The sequence below is a fragment of the Paramormyrops kingsleyae genome, chromosome 7, assembly GCF_048594095.1.
Source record: "Paramormyrops kingsleyae isolate MSU_618 chromosome 7, PKINGS_0.4, whole genome shotgun sequence".
NCBI classification, from domain to species: Eukaryota; Metazoa; Chordata; class Actinopteri; order Osteoglossiformes; family Mormyridae; genus Paramormyrops; species Paramormyrops kingsleyae.
In genome coordinates, this window is record NC_132803.1 from 7,016,914 (window position 1) to 7,030,960 (window position 14,047).

The 14,047-nt window shown below is 40.3% G+C and overlaps 1 protein-coding gene across 16 annotated transcripts in view; it reads left to right on the forward strand.

Moving 5' to 3' along the window:
* celf4 (CUGBP, Elav-like family member 4) overlaps positions 1-14,047 on the forward strand; it is an 83,056-nt gene that overhangs the window by 47,504 nt on the left and 21,505 nt on the right. The window lies entirely within an intron of this gene.

Below are 14,047 nucleotides of genomic sequence, written 5' to 3' on the forward strand. Positions count from 1 at the left end.
CTTCCTATGCTGTGGCTTCAGCAGTAGGATATACTGTATACTGACCTTGTGATTAGTAAGGCTGTTAATTCAAATACTGATGACCAAATGTCATCAGTATTTTTTTATTATGCAATTTTTATTATGTTTTGTGCCACTTCGTCCCACGCGCTTCAGCTTTGCCTCCATATTACTGTCTCGATGGTCCTCAGCTGTTGCCCTGTAGAGTATTCTGGGACACCAGATCATGCTACGATTCAAAAAAATGTGAAAGGTATGTATTAGACTATGACTAAACCTGTTGTAGATTTAGTCAACTAAATATCCTATAATTTTTGTTGACCACAACTAGACTAGACTAAAAAACATCAGATGACTAGGATATGACGAAAATTAACTTACGTTTTTTGTCAATAGGCTATAATTTAATCAAAATATACCATCAAAATAAACACTGGTACCTACTCAAATGCCAGGATATGCCATGATATTAATGCCTGATGCTGATTTCAATGGGATTCCGTATTATAATGTTGCAGGTCACAATGGATATGAGATCATCTGCAAAGCAAAAACAAATAAAACATGACATAAGATGAAAAGAGCATTTCCTGGCTGAAGAGACTTGGTGTTTCATCGTTTCCGAGGCACCGGCCCCTGGCCAGTATTCCAGCCTGGGGGGTTTTCGGAGGGTTTCTTCTTTAATTTGTGTAAATTAGATCATTTCAATGTTTTATGACTCCTCACGTTGACGCATGCTGATGACATGTAAAAAAGAAATGGAATCAGTTAAACTAAATTAGCAATCGATCAAGGATTCCCCCCCGTAGCAGCCCACAAAATTTTTGTATGACATCACCCATTCCATGAACACCAAAAGCTTGGGAACCCCTAACGTAGTAAATTCACCAAATGGCTAACATGGCCATTTATTTAAAGAAAGGGAATGACAGAAGTAGTACCGATACTCAGTGACACACTGCAATGCTTCACACAACATGAGTATGAACCAGCCAACATCTGAACTCTGACTGTAGTGTCTGGCTCTGGCACAGAAGGTCCTGCACCCCCAGGAGGTACCAGGAAGGTGGCGAGGGAGCAGATGCCTGCCTCAACTCTTGGGGCCTCCCCATCTTTATCTGTAAAACACATTCCAGTGAACTGGTCCCACTTAGCATTTTTATTCGCTTCCAGATTAATTCAGTGGGAGGAACACTGTTGTGGAGTGGTTTTCAAAGCAGTGTCTGTGTGCATTCTTGTAGAAAGTGCTATTTTTCAGTTTAATAAAATATATATTTTGTGCATATTTGCTAATATTGGTTGTGGATTCATCTTTAAAACAAATTGACTTTTAAAGGCTGCTGAGATTCTGTGCAACATTTTATTCTATCTGGTGAAGACAATTGAAAGATATTTTCAGTTCTTTTATGTAGATTTCTTGCCATTAATAATGAAAGTGCTCCCGGGAGAGCACAACAGGCTCACGCTTCAAACTTTGGCTGATCTCCCTGTGTCTGCAGAGAGTGTCCGCAAATTAAAGGGAGTAAATTAGGGAGGAAGAAAAGATGGCCGACTTGAGTCGCAGGGTGCTGGGGAAGGACATTGCCTCATCTGCTCGAAGGGCACCATCAGAAAAGGAAAAAAGAAAAAAACTTTTAGAACACTTCAGGTTTTGGAGCACTACAGTATATTAATATCACCCCCTCACTTGTTTAATTTGTTTTTTTAATTTCTAAGCTTTCTGATCGCTAGTGTCGCAAAGGTTGTAGCAAAGAGTGTCTGTGACACAGTCGCCCTGGGTCACCCAGTACAACCCTGCCCACTCTGTTTCAGCTCGGAGTTATAAGAGCACATCAGTCTCTCCATTTTCAAGCTGTGAGACTGAAAGGAACTGGCTAATGGACTTGTCAGGTGGTTGCTTTTTCTTCTCAGGCTAAGCTCCTAATAGAAACCCTGCAGCAAAATGAGGCAAAACATATACTTCTTTCTTGCCATCGTCTTCTATGCTCTCTATTTAATTAGGGTATGAAATGTAGCGAATGTAAGGAACATAAAGGCATAGGGGACTGAGTAGTGTGTGTCTGTGCATGTAAAGGGGAGTTGTTACTGAGCGTCAGCTGACAAGGTTACCTAAGGATACCTCAAGCCTGTTTCCCCTCTGTAAGCCAGCATTGACAGCAAGTGTTTGCATTAATATATAGAGGTAGGAAGATGGACTGTAATGGGTCATGGATCTGATGAAGCTGGGGGGGGTTAGGGTTAGTACAGTGAATGATCTGCCTCTGTCATGACAAAAACGTTGCTGCGCTCCCATTTTGTTTTTCTTTTGTTACCCTCATCACAAAAGGTGTGTCTTCAAAGGGACCTGGGACCCAGAAAGCTTATGCAGAATGACTACAGAATGGGGAACAAACAGGGACAGCTTTTCAGATCTGAGTGCTTTTCTCTGTCCTTCATGTGACTGTTTTGCGTGCCGTTACAGCGTCAGCGCAGTGTATCAGTCAGAGGGCGTGGTGCATATCGATTCTGAATGCTGAATTTCTGTGGCGAAAACTTGTGATTTTATGTCGTGATTCAGCAGGGTGGTTTCTGAAGAAGCTTTTAAGGAGATGGGTCTGATAAGATGTGATGAACATGAGCAGTACATTCATCCCTCAGCATGGACTAGGGGGCTGGAGGCACATGAGGAGGCACATGAGAGCAGAGAGCGTGTGTGTGTGTGTATGTGTCTATATCTGTGTTTATGTGTGGTTATGCATGTAGTCATGTGTATTTCTGTGTGTGGATTAGGTTTATATTACATCGTGGGGACCAAATGTCCCCCACAATGTAATGAAAACCTGTTTTTTTTTTTTTTTTACATTTTTTAGGTCTCCACAAAGATCTGTGAAGGCAATCGAAAAAGTAAAAATGCCAAAAGTCTTGTATTATGTTTGGTTACTTATATTTAAGGTTAGGGGTGGGTAGGGGTTAAGGTCGTCATTCTGGGATATGAGGTTTCCCCATAGAAATGAATGGAGAGTCCCCACAAAGATATTATTACAAACCTGTGTGTATGTGTGTGTGTGTGGGTGGTCATGTATATATTACATTGTAGGAACCAAAAGTCAATATATATACCTAATATGTATATGTGTCTGTGTTTTTTTTCTTTATATACTACTTTGTTCATATATCTTTATGTGTACTCTGTCACCTAATTTCTTCTTCTTTCGGAGCAGTCTGAAATTTCCTGGTGTCCTTTCCTCCTATCAGAATGTCTCTCCATGCATTCTCTGAGTCAGCTCTTTCTTGTAACTTCTAAACTCCACCAGAATTGTAGGGGTGCTTTGGAAAAATGTACAGAGAAAGAGGTAGTGAGGGGAAAAAATACAAAGTCATATAAAACTAATAATTTTTTATGCAATCAGTGCAGCCCACTTAGCTCATCAAAGGCAGAAGGCAGAAGAGTGAAAGACATTTTAGCAGCTCGATGTATAACAGCTACTCACCATGTTTTCATGTTCGTTAGATAAATACAGGCAAATGCGCCGATGCCACAACTGATCTCCAGATCAATTTATGCCTGGTGCTAGGAGAAATCAAGATTTACACTCAGCTTTCACATCATTGTAGTCGGGTAGGAGAGCTGCAGAGAGTGTGGAGAGAAAGTTAAGGACATGGAGCTTCTCATTTCTAATGTCCCAACACACACTCCACGTCAACACAAACACACACAAATGTCCACCACAAACACATATACCCAGACACACCCCACAAAACGCATACACAAACACAAACACAAATTTTTTTTACTGCAATGAAAATGAATATAGTTTTATTCCTCTGCACCGTTGTTATTCTCTGATTTATGAGAATTTAGTGTTGTGTCAAGTGTAATTGTTACAAATGAGTGATTGTGTGTGTGTGTGTGTGTGTGTGTGTGTGAGTGGGTTTACCTATCCTTATGGGGACATAATGTCCACATAACGTGATAAATATCCATTTTTTTTCCCTTATGGGGACCGGTTTCCTGGTCCCCATATGGGAAAACTCTATTTTATAAAAATCGGTGACTGCTTTGAAAAAACTAAAAATGCAAAAACTCTTGTATTTTGTTAGGTTACTTATGGTTATGGTTAGGGCAGGGTAGGGGTTAAGGTTGTCATAGTTAGCGTTAGCATTTTTCCCATTGAAATGAATGAGCAGTCCCCATAAGGATATGTTTACCCTACATGTGTGTGTGTGTGTGTGTGTCTCTATTTGTATGTTAACATGTTGATTTCGGTCTTTTTCTATGGAGTGCACATTTGGTCATCAAGCACTTTCTGTTTCAGGTTCAGCTCATTGATTTAAACCAGGGGGGGGCTGACAGAATGCATTTCACACTCCTGCACACTTTCAATTCCCATAGATTATGTTTTGGGAATATTTTGTGCAGAAGGAAAATTGGGCTTTCCAAGTAGAGGTACTGTTTTACGTTGCGTAGTGACACAGCAGCACTGTCAGTACTGGGCGGATCTAGTTGTATGCATGGATGGATACTTTACTGCCAGCTGAGACAGAAAACATTAAAGTAGAAGCAAGCAGTTGTCCCAAAAGATTTCATCTGCTGTCCAGAGGCACACCAAAAACAAATACAGTGACTGAAAACTAAAAATAATAATGCAAAAAGAATGATGACTATTAATGCTTAGACATGTACAACAGCACTGTGATGTCAGTAAGACTTGATATCTTCACTGTAACGTCACCATCCGCACGACATTACTCATCACAAACCCTAGCGTGAGTTTTCCATGCACATTTTTGCCTCACCATCTTTGTAGCAGAAATCTCATACTGCATTAAATTTATCACTGAAATTCTTGAAAAATTTTCATTTTAAAATATTCCCCAAAAAAGCCCAAAGCTTGTCAAAACAAAACTGGTAAGTACTCCATATGGAAGTAAAATTATAAGTATTAGGGTGTTATGAGAAAGGTTAATGAGGATGTAATATCGTTATAATATTACATGCAGTAAGATAATCCCACCATTTTCATTATCAATAATGGGAAAACCATTCCAGCATAACACAAATCTGCTTTACAGTGAAGTTTTCAAGACTATTATCGACATAGAAAAGGGTTAGTTTTAAATATCTGTTTGAAATAAGGTTCCATTTTAATTTATTTACACAAACAGCAAGTACAGTAAACGGACTCCTGATAAAAATGTGTATTTTGTACTTTGTATTAGAAGTGGCAGATAAGCACGGAACCATAAATACTCCTTTTACCTCTAGGAGCTCATTACATGCTGTTCATACATCTTTAGGAGCAATGATTCTCTTTTTCCACTTCTGTTAAAGAATCACTCATAATTAGCTGCTTTATGCAGCTGCTCTTGGAGGAGAAGGTCAGGCATCCTTTGAATTTTGTGGCCATTGTGTCTCTCCAGAAAAATACAAAACCTCTGCAATCTGTTGAGGTTCCACTGAGGTGTTCTTGTCTTTCTGAAAGCAGCAGCAGCCTGTGACTGCCAATCTGTGGTTTCTGAATATTATTCCTCAGAAGTTCCCATTTCCTGCCCATGCCTGTTGATGTTACTCTATGATTAAACAATTAAAGATGCGAGCCTTAGGGAGAGGGACTGCATCGGCAATTATCATTTCTTTTGTGCTATGTTTGTTTGTGATCTTTTCCTGTGGGTGACATATTCAGTTGGGATCTTTCCTTGCTTCCGTTTGATTAAACGATACTAAGGTGGCAGAGAATGTGAGGCTACAGATTTTTATTTCATTTTCATTTACACAGGCCAATGTTATCTGACTCTTTTACATTTTTTGAATTGATGTTTTTTGATGTATGTGTAATTGTCTTGCCTCACTACGGCATTGGTTTTGTATTGTTATTGATGTTAATATAGCTAATAATATTGAAATGTAAGACGGGCCATTTTGAGACTGCAGCTTTTAGCAGTAATGCTAGCATTGTGCCTATGCAAGCTTGATCTCTATCTTTCCACAAAGTTCATCATCTCTTGTAGTTCTTACCAGTGCCATTAAATACTGTCAAACACGGCTATTTTTTTCAGCTGACTTTTCAATTTTATTATTGAACTCTTCGGTACATTTGGGTTTAGCTCTTCAAAAGTTTAAGATTTCAAGTTTGTGGTTAACTGCAGATAATTTGAAATAATTTGTTCTTAAGCATCTACCCTTAAAACAGATAAATACATCCCTGCAAGATAATCCAGGGTTCAATTAACTATTTCAAGGCCTGGCTGATTAATAATATCATCCGCTAGTTCCGTGATGGGTAACCCTAGTTAAGATGTACAGCAAAGACGTTGCCTTCTAAAGTCATTCTGAGTTCACAGAGTTCCCTCTGCTCTTCCTGTTATAAGCTTTACTCAAGCATTTGGCACATGACCAAACAATATACATGCAAGTTTATTTAGCAAGGTGACTAAATGTCCCGCTGATGTAATATTGTGAGATAATTAACTCATCTACTCGGAAAATTTTGACCTGCCAAATGTTTCTGGCATTACTGCGTGTTCTATTATGAAAGTGGAACTGATTTCTTTTGACATCAGGCATGGCAAAGTGTTACTGGGGAAAAATGCAGTCATTTTAGCATTAAGTTTATCCTTGACATCAGTCTTCTTTATGTGAAATAATCTGTGGTTAAAAAATGATTTCAGTTTCTGGAAATTCTTGTGTGAAAAAGATGCCTGTGACCAGTCTCTCCTATTTCATTTTATTTATTTTATAGATGCTTGACAATCTTGAGAATATATCTGGTTAAAGTAGATTTTGTTAAATTAAATCTTTGCACTGTATAGACAATTAAGAAATGATAGCCGTATCTTTTTTATACCTTTTTATATTTTTATTTTTATGACCGTTAAAATGCTCATAGCTGTTTAGTTACCAGATCATGCAGTTCTTGCAAGAGCTGTGTGTTGTACATTTCTAACTAAACAGAATTATTCTTCATATATTATTTTAGCAATTTGCTAAAGTCACACATACCAAAGTCGAGTCATTTTGCTCTCTGGGCAGCTGGGGGTTTGAAGCATGACTCCAGGTGAAGCTGAACCCTGGTCCTCTTCCTGCATCAGTCCTTTCCACAAAGTCACCAGACTGCACCTGTGCATTCGCCGTTCCAACACGTTGGCTTGCAGTGCCATCCTGTCGTCATGGCTGCACTCACAAGCTGCACAGCCCTGATCAATTCTACCACCTAGAGCCATCATTTTTAAAACAATACATTTATGCTAATGTGATGCCGCTGATTAAGCACTCTCTGGGGCAGTAAGAGAGAGTGAAGGCATAACAGAAACATCACGACACAGCAGCTCTCCCCTCATCTCGGGTATCTGAGCGTGCGGTGTTATGCCAACTTTTTTTTATGAATGAAGGCCAGCATTCTGTTTTGTGGTTTTTCCTGAAATCATAGATTTCAGAGGCATATTTTAGGCCACCGTTAACAGTCGAAAGGGGGTAACAAAGGGCTGAGAGCTGCGTGGTTTTGTTGGGTGTACCCTCGGCAGTCCTCCGAATTCAGTCTCCTAGGAGAGATTTCTGTGCGTCTTTTCCCTGGATTTTTTTGGTGCAGCTCCATCTCATATCACCTGGTTCAAGCCCATGGAGTTTGGCCGCTGGATTGAAGGTTGAGCTACACGGGAAAACTGACGTACATAGAGGCCACAGAAGCACTACAGTGCAGAGGAAGGACTGTGTGTGAAGCATTTGTGCAAATCTGACAAAAGGACAAAAAGAGGAGCTGTCTTGCTCATGAGGCAAATTGCACACTAATCATGCTTCTGAGCAAACTGCGATGGTGCAGCTGCCTCATGCGCTTCGTTTTCCTGCAGCTATCCTGTCTCTCATTGTAATCGTTTACTCCACTGACCTGCAGGAATTTGTTACACCACATCATATGATCAATGGAAGCACAGGAGATATATTCCAAAGCAATTTGCTTAAATAGGCTGTTTCACGATATGTATCAGTTGTGCTCAGCTGTGCAGAAAAATAGAGAAAAGGATGTGTGTGTGGTGCAAAAGCAAGTGCCTCCTTCAGTGTATGTATGACGGTGTATCCCAGTGCTATGTCAGTGTGCTACATTGTGTGAAAATGAAGTGGGATTTTTTAATCTTCCCACCAGAGAGCTGTATGTAGTGTGTGTGTGTGTGTGTGTGGTCCAGGTATACCTTACCTTATGGGGACCAAATGTCCCCACATCATGATGAATACCTGTTTTTTTATGGGGACCAATTTCCTGGACCCCATAAGGGAAAACCTCTTTTGTAAAAATCCGTGACTGCAATGAAAAAAAAATTAAAATGCAAAAACTCTTGTATTTTGCTTGGTTACTTATGGTTATGGTTACGGCTGGGTAGGGGTTAAGGTTGTCAAAATTAGCATTAGCATTTTTCCCATAGAAATGAATGAGTGGTCCCCAAAAAGATATGATTACACGACTGTGAGTGTGTGTGTGTGTGTGTGTGTGTGTGTGGATTGTGTTTATATTACATTGTGAAGACCAAATGTTCCCACAGTGTAATAAAAACCTGCTCTTTTGATGTTGTGGGGACCATTGTTTTGGTCCCCACAAAGATCTGTGAATGCGATCAATAACTGAAAATGTAAAAAGGCTCATATTTAGTTTGGTTACTTATGGTTAGGGTTAGGGCTGAGTAGGTCATCATGTTGGGATTAGACATTTCCCCATAAAAATGCATGGATACAATTACAAACGTGTGTGTGTGTGTGTGTGTGAGAGAGAGAGAGAGAGAGAGAGAGAGAGTGTTGCTCAATGTTGCCATCTAGCACCATGTCTAAGAATGACTGCGAGATGGCTGATTGGCTGATTCAAGATGGAGCAAATGAGAAAGGTTTATAACTCAGAGCCAAAGTAAAGCAGCCTCATCCGGCCCAGGCAAAAGAATACATCAAGTGTATAATTAATATTTTAAAAGCTTAAACTAAAATAATACTTAGCATTTCCTGTACAAATAATGAGAAGTAAGAAACTACTTAGGCCAACCTATTTTCAGGTGAAATTACCACATGTGCAGAACCATCTATTTAGAAAACTGAAAGTCAAACATTAAAATGTATGCGGGCTGTTGTTGCTGAAATATTGGCTTGGGTTCAGCTGTGACCTTGCACTGCTCTCTGATCTATGTCCTGATCTCCTCCGTCTCCCTGCGATGTGCTGTGTGTTCCATTCTCACAGAGCGATATATCGCCCTTAAAGCTTGCCTAATGTTTTTAATGTTTTTTGATGCATTATTTATTTGTTATGCCCTTCAGTGAAGAGAGGCAGAGAGTCAAAGATACAGAGAAAGAAGTGACTGATCTCGGTAAATGTTTAAAAAAAAAAAAACAAAGAAAAAAGCATCCCAAAGCTGCTTTAGAAACACAGTTTAACAGAAGACATATATGCTATATTCTTTGATGTATTTTCCGATTGTTCCTCTTTTTAACTTCCTCATATACGTAGTTTTAGCAGATTGTTATATGGATGATATTAAAATCTGACTTAAATCTTGAACACAAGAAAAAAAACATACAGTACCAGTCAAAAGTCTGGCCATGCCTACTGAAAATTATTTGTTCTTCAACAAAATGATGACCCAAAGCACAGTACAATTAAAGGGATGGAGTGCTGGCAGCCAAGGTAGCCACCCTGTGCCCAGAACTTGTGGAAACTCCTTCAGGACTGTTTGAGAAGCATTCCAGGTGGCTACATCTGCAAGCTGGCTGAAAGAATGCCAAGGTTCTGTTATGCTATTGTCAAAACAAAATGGGGCTGTTTTAAAGTGTCAAAAATTTGGGAAAATTCTGTGATGTTGAACACTCTCTTGGTCACTGCAATATTGCCTCAAAGCCTTTTACTAGAAGGTGAATAACAAAAGCAAAAATAGAGACAATGCATTAAAAACAGGTATGTAAAGTCCATTCGCTGGTACTGTAGGTACCCAATTTTTGTCAGCATGACATGGTTAATGGTAGTACTTTAAGAGGTTTTGAGAGCCTTTTGATAGTGTTGTTGATGGTGTGTAGTTGCAGGTATAGTCCAACTTCACATAGATCTTTTCATCCATCCTTAGTTCCCATACCTTTCATTCTCCTTTCATTGTTTTCCCCAGCCAAGGAACATGTGGTTTTGGGACCAGTCTGCCACTCCAGACACATTCTTGTTAAGGTGATACCTCAAAATTTGTATGATGGATCTTTTCCAAACTTTGCAGATGTAATGTAAGGGTAACAAACTGGAAAGGCCAGTTATTCTCAGACCGTGGAACGCAAGATTATTTTCTGAATATTCTGCAATAAAGTTCATACTATTTTTTTCATCACTAGCCTCCCCATTCAACAAATTTTATTGGTATCCGTCTTTTAGTCAGTCAGCGAAATGGATCGTGGGGAACTTGGTGAAATTTATTGTGGGGGAATTTGTGGGAAACGTGTGCAAGATAGGCTTGTAATTATATTTTTGTTAAACTGTGGTATTTTATCATCATTATGTCCCTTAGCCTTTGTCCTCGTCAGTGGTGGCACATGAAAGAATAGGCACAGATCAGGTGATTATATTAAGACAAGTCAAAGTGCTTCAGCAACGCAGGAAAAATAGCCTGACTGTGTATTCAAACCCCAAGCTTTGCTTTCAACTGTGTATATTTGTGTGTGTATGAAAAGGAGAATGCTTAACCACGCTTAACCATTCAAAACATTCAGTCATTCAAAAAGTTCAGCCATCAGGCAAGATGAAGTCACTTGTTAGCCAATATTCGTTTTTTGTGGGCAAGGCATTGGTATACTGTGAGTGAAAGAACGAAGAGTTAAAAGACGTTGATTTGTAAATATTGTTCTTGTTGATTGTAGCTAATCCTGTTTACATACTGTACTGTAAATAACAGTGTTAATTTTTTATTGTGCGATAGGAACATCAGGGCAGTCATGCATTTAAGGGTGTACTCACACTTTCCTTGTACCGTGGCTGAGCACGGACGCCTAAGTCTTTCAAGAAATGTAAGGATTAATGGTCACACCTGTCCAGTATATTACTCGATCGCTCGGTATTAAAAAATAAAACACTGTGTTCTCGAACCATGGGACGCCTTTATATTTTCTGGACCATGTGATCTACCTGCCCTGAAGGTGTGCATTTTGGAATAGACCAAATATAACGACACAGTGAGGAAAAGCCATGAGATTCTGAAAAGGCTGATTGATGCGATTTAATTCTTGGGTCGTCAGGAGCTGGCATTTAGGGCATATGGTGACAGTGAAAAGCCTGACAGCAAAGGGCACTACAGATGTGCTTTCCCACTATGACAATCTTCTCTTTTGTTGGTGTGCTTGCCTTGCAATGCAACGTAGAGCAAAAGAGTAATGTCATACTGTGTGGCCTATTCATTAAAAATGATGGCAAATGCAAAACAAAAACTACCTGATACACAAATATGTAAATTGTAACTACATGACCAAAAAGCATAGGTTTGTGCATAACACATTTCTAGGTTTTCACATTTACAGTTGATCCATCCAGTACTTATAGATACTGTACAGATTGTGAGTGTGGGAGGAGTGGGGATTAGATAGGTGGAGTAAGTGACAGGCCAGTCCCGGGAATGCATTGCCATTATAGTTTCACTATAAAACATTCATAAGCTTTCCACACATTATTATGCTCACTCTGTGCAGAATGTTATATGCTTTGATTTTCTTCTTCTACAACCTTCATTCCAAAGAAGTTGGGACGCTGTGTAAAATGTAGATAAAAACAGAATGCAATGATTTACAAATCCCATGAACCCATATTTAATTGAAAATAGAACAAAGACAACATATCAAATGTTGAAATTGAATAATTTTATTGTTTTATGACAAATATATGCTCGGTTTGAATTTGATGCCAGCAACACTTTTAAAATAATTTGGGACAGGGGCATGTTTACCACTGTTGCATCACCTCATCTTTTAACAACACTCTGTAAACTTTTGGAAACTGAGGAGAGCAGTTGCTGGGGTTTTGAAAGTGAAATGTTGTCCTATTCTTGCTTGATACAGGATTTTAACGGCACAACAGTTTGGAGTCTGCTTTGTCACATTTTTAATTTCATGAAGAGCCAAATGCTTTCAATGGATGATTGGTCTGGACTGCTGGCAGACCAGCCTAGCAGCCGGACTCATCTACACTGGAGCCATGCTGTTGTAATACTCATTGAATGTAGATTGGCATTGTATTGCTGAAATATTCAAGGCCTTCTCTGAAAAAGACATTGTCTGGATGACAGCATATGTTCCTCCAAAACCTGTATATATCATTCAGCATTAATGGTCCCTTCCCAGATATGCAAGCTACCCAAGCAATGGGCACTAATGCAGCCCCAAACCATCACAGATGCTGGCTTTTGAACTGTCCGCTGATAATAAGCTGGATGGTCCCTCTCTTCTTTAGCCCAGAGGATGCAGTGTTGATTTTACAAAAAGAATTTGAGATTTTGATTCGTCAGACCACAGGGCAGTGTTCAATTTAGTTCAGTCCATCTTAAATGAGCTCAGGCCCAGTGAAGTCGGGGATGTTTCTGGATCATGTTTAGATACAATTTCTTCTTGCATGGTAGAAGTTTCATCCTGCATTTGTGGATGACAAACTTTCACACACACTGGTTTTCAGACGTGTTCCTGAGCCCATGCAGTGATTTCCACTATAGAATCGTGTCTGTTTTTAATGCAGTGTCGCCTCAGGACCTGAAGATCACGGCTATCCAATATTGGTTTCAAGATTCCTCTCAATTCTTTGAATCTTTTAATGATATTATTCAGGGTAGATAATGGGATTCCCAAATTCTTTGCAATATTACACTGAGGAACATTATTCTTAAATTGTTGCATTATTTGCCCACACAGTCTTTCACAGAGTGGTGAACCTCTCCCCATCTTCACTGCACAGAGTGGTGAACCTCTCCCCATCTTCACTGCACAGAGTGGTGAACCTCTCCCCATCTTCACTGCACAGAGTGGTGCATCTCTCCCCATCTTCACTGCACAGAGTGGTGCATCTCTCCCCATCTTCACTGCACAGAGTGGTGAACCTCTCACCATCTTCACTGCACAGAGTGGTGAACCTCTCCCCATCTTCACTGCACAGAGTGGTGAACCTCTCCCCATCTTCACTGCACAGAGTGATGAACCTCTCCCCATCTTCACTGCACAGAGTGGTGAACCTCTCCCCATCTTCACTGCACAGAGTGGTGCATCTCTCCCCATCTTCACTGCACAGAGTGGTGCATCTCTCCCCATCTTCACTGCACAGAGTGGTGCATCTCTCCCCATCTTCACTGCACAGAGTGGTGAACCTCTCCCCATCTTCACTGCACAGAGTGGTGAACCTCTCCCCATCTTCACTGCACAGAGTGGTGAACCTCTCCCCATCTTCACTGCACAGAGTGGTGAACCTCTCCCCATCTTCACTGCACAGAGTGGTGAACCTCTCCCCATCTTCACTGCACAGAGTGGTGAACCTCTCCCCATCTTCACTGCACAGAGTGGTGAACCTCTCCCCATCTTCACTGCACAGAGTGGTGCATCTCTCCCCATCTTCACTGCACAGAGTGGTGCATCTCTCCCCATCTTCACTGCACAGAGTGGTGCATCTCTCCCCATCTTCACTGCACAGAGTGGTGAACCTCTCCCCATCTTCACTGCACAGAGTGGTGAACCTCTCCCCATCTTCACTGCACAGAGTGGTGAACCTCTCCCCATCTTCACTGCACAGAGTGGTGAACCTCTCCCTATCTTCACTGCACAGAGACTCTACCTCTCTGGGAGGCTCTTTTTATACCCAATCATCTTACTGACCTGTTGCCAATGAACCTAATTAGTTGTGAGATATTCAACCCGGTGTTTTGTTTTAGCATCACACAACTTTTCCGGTCTTTTGTTTCCTCTGTCCCAACTTTTTTGAAATGTGTTGCTGGCGTCAAATTCAAACTGAGCATATATTTGCCATAAAACAGTAAAATTTCTCAATTTCAACATTTGATATGTTGTCTGTGTTCTATTTTAAACTAAATATGGGTT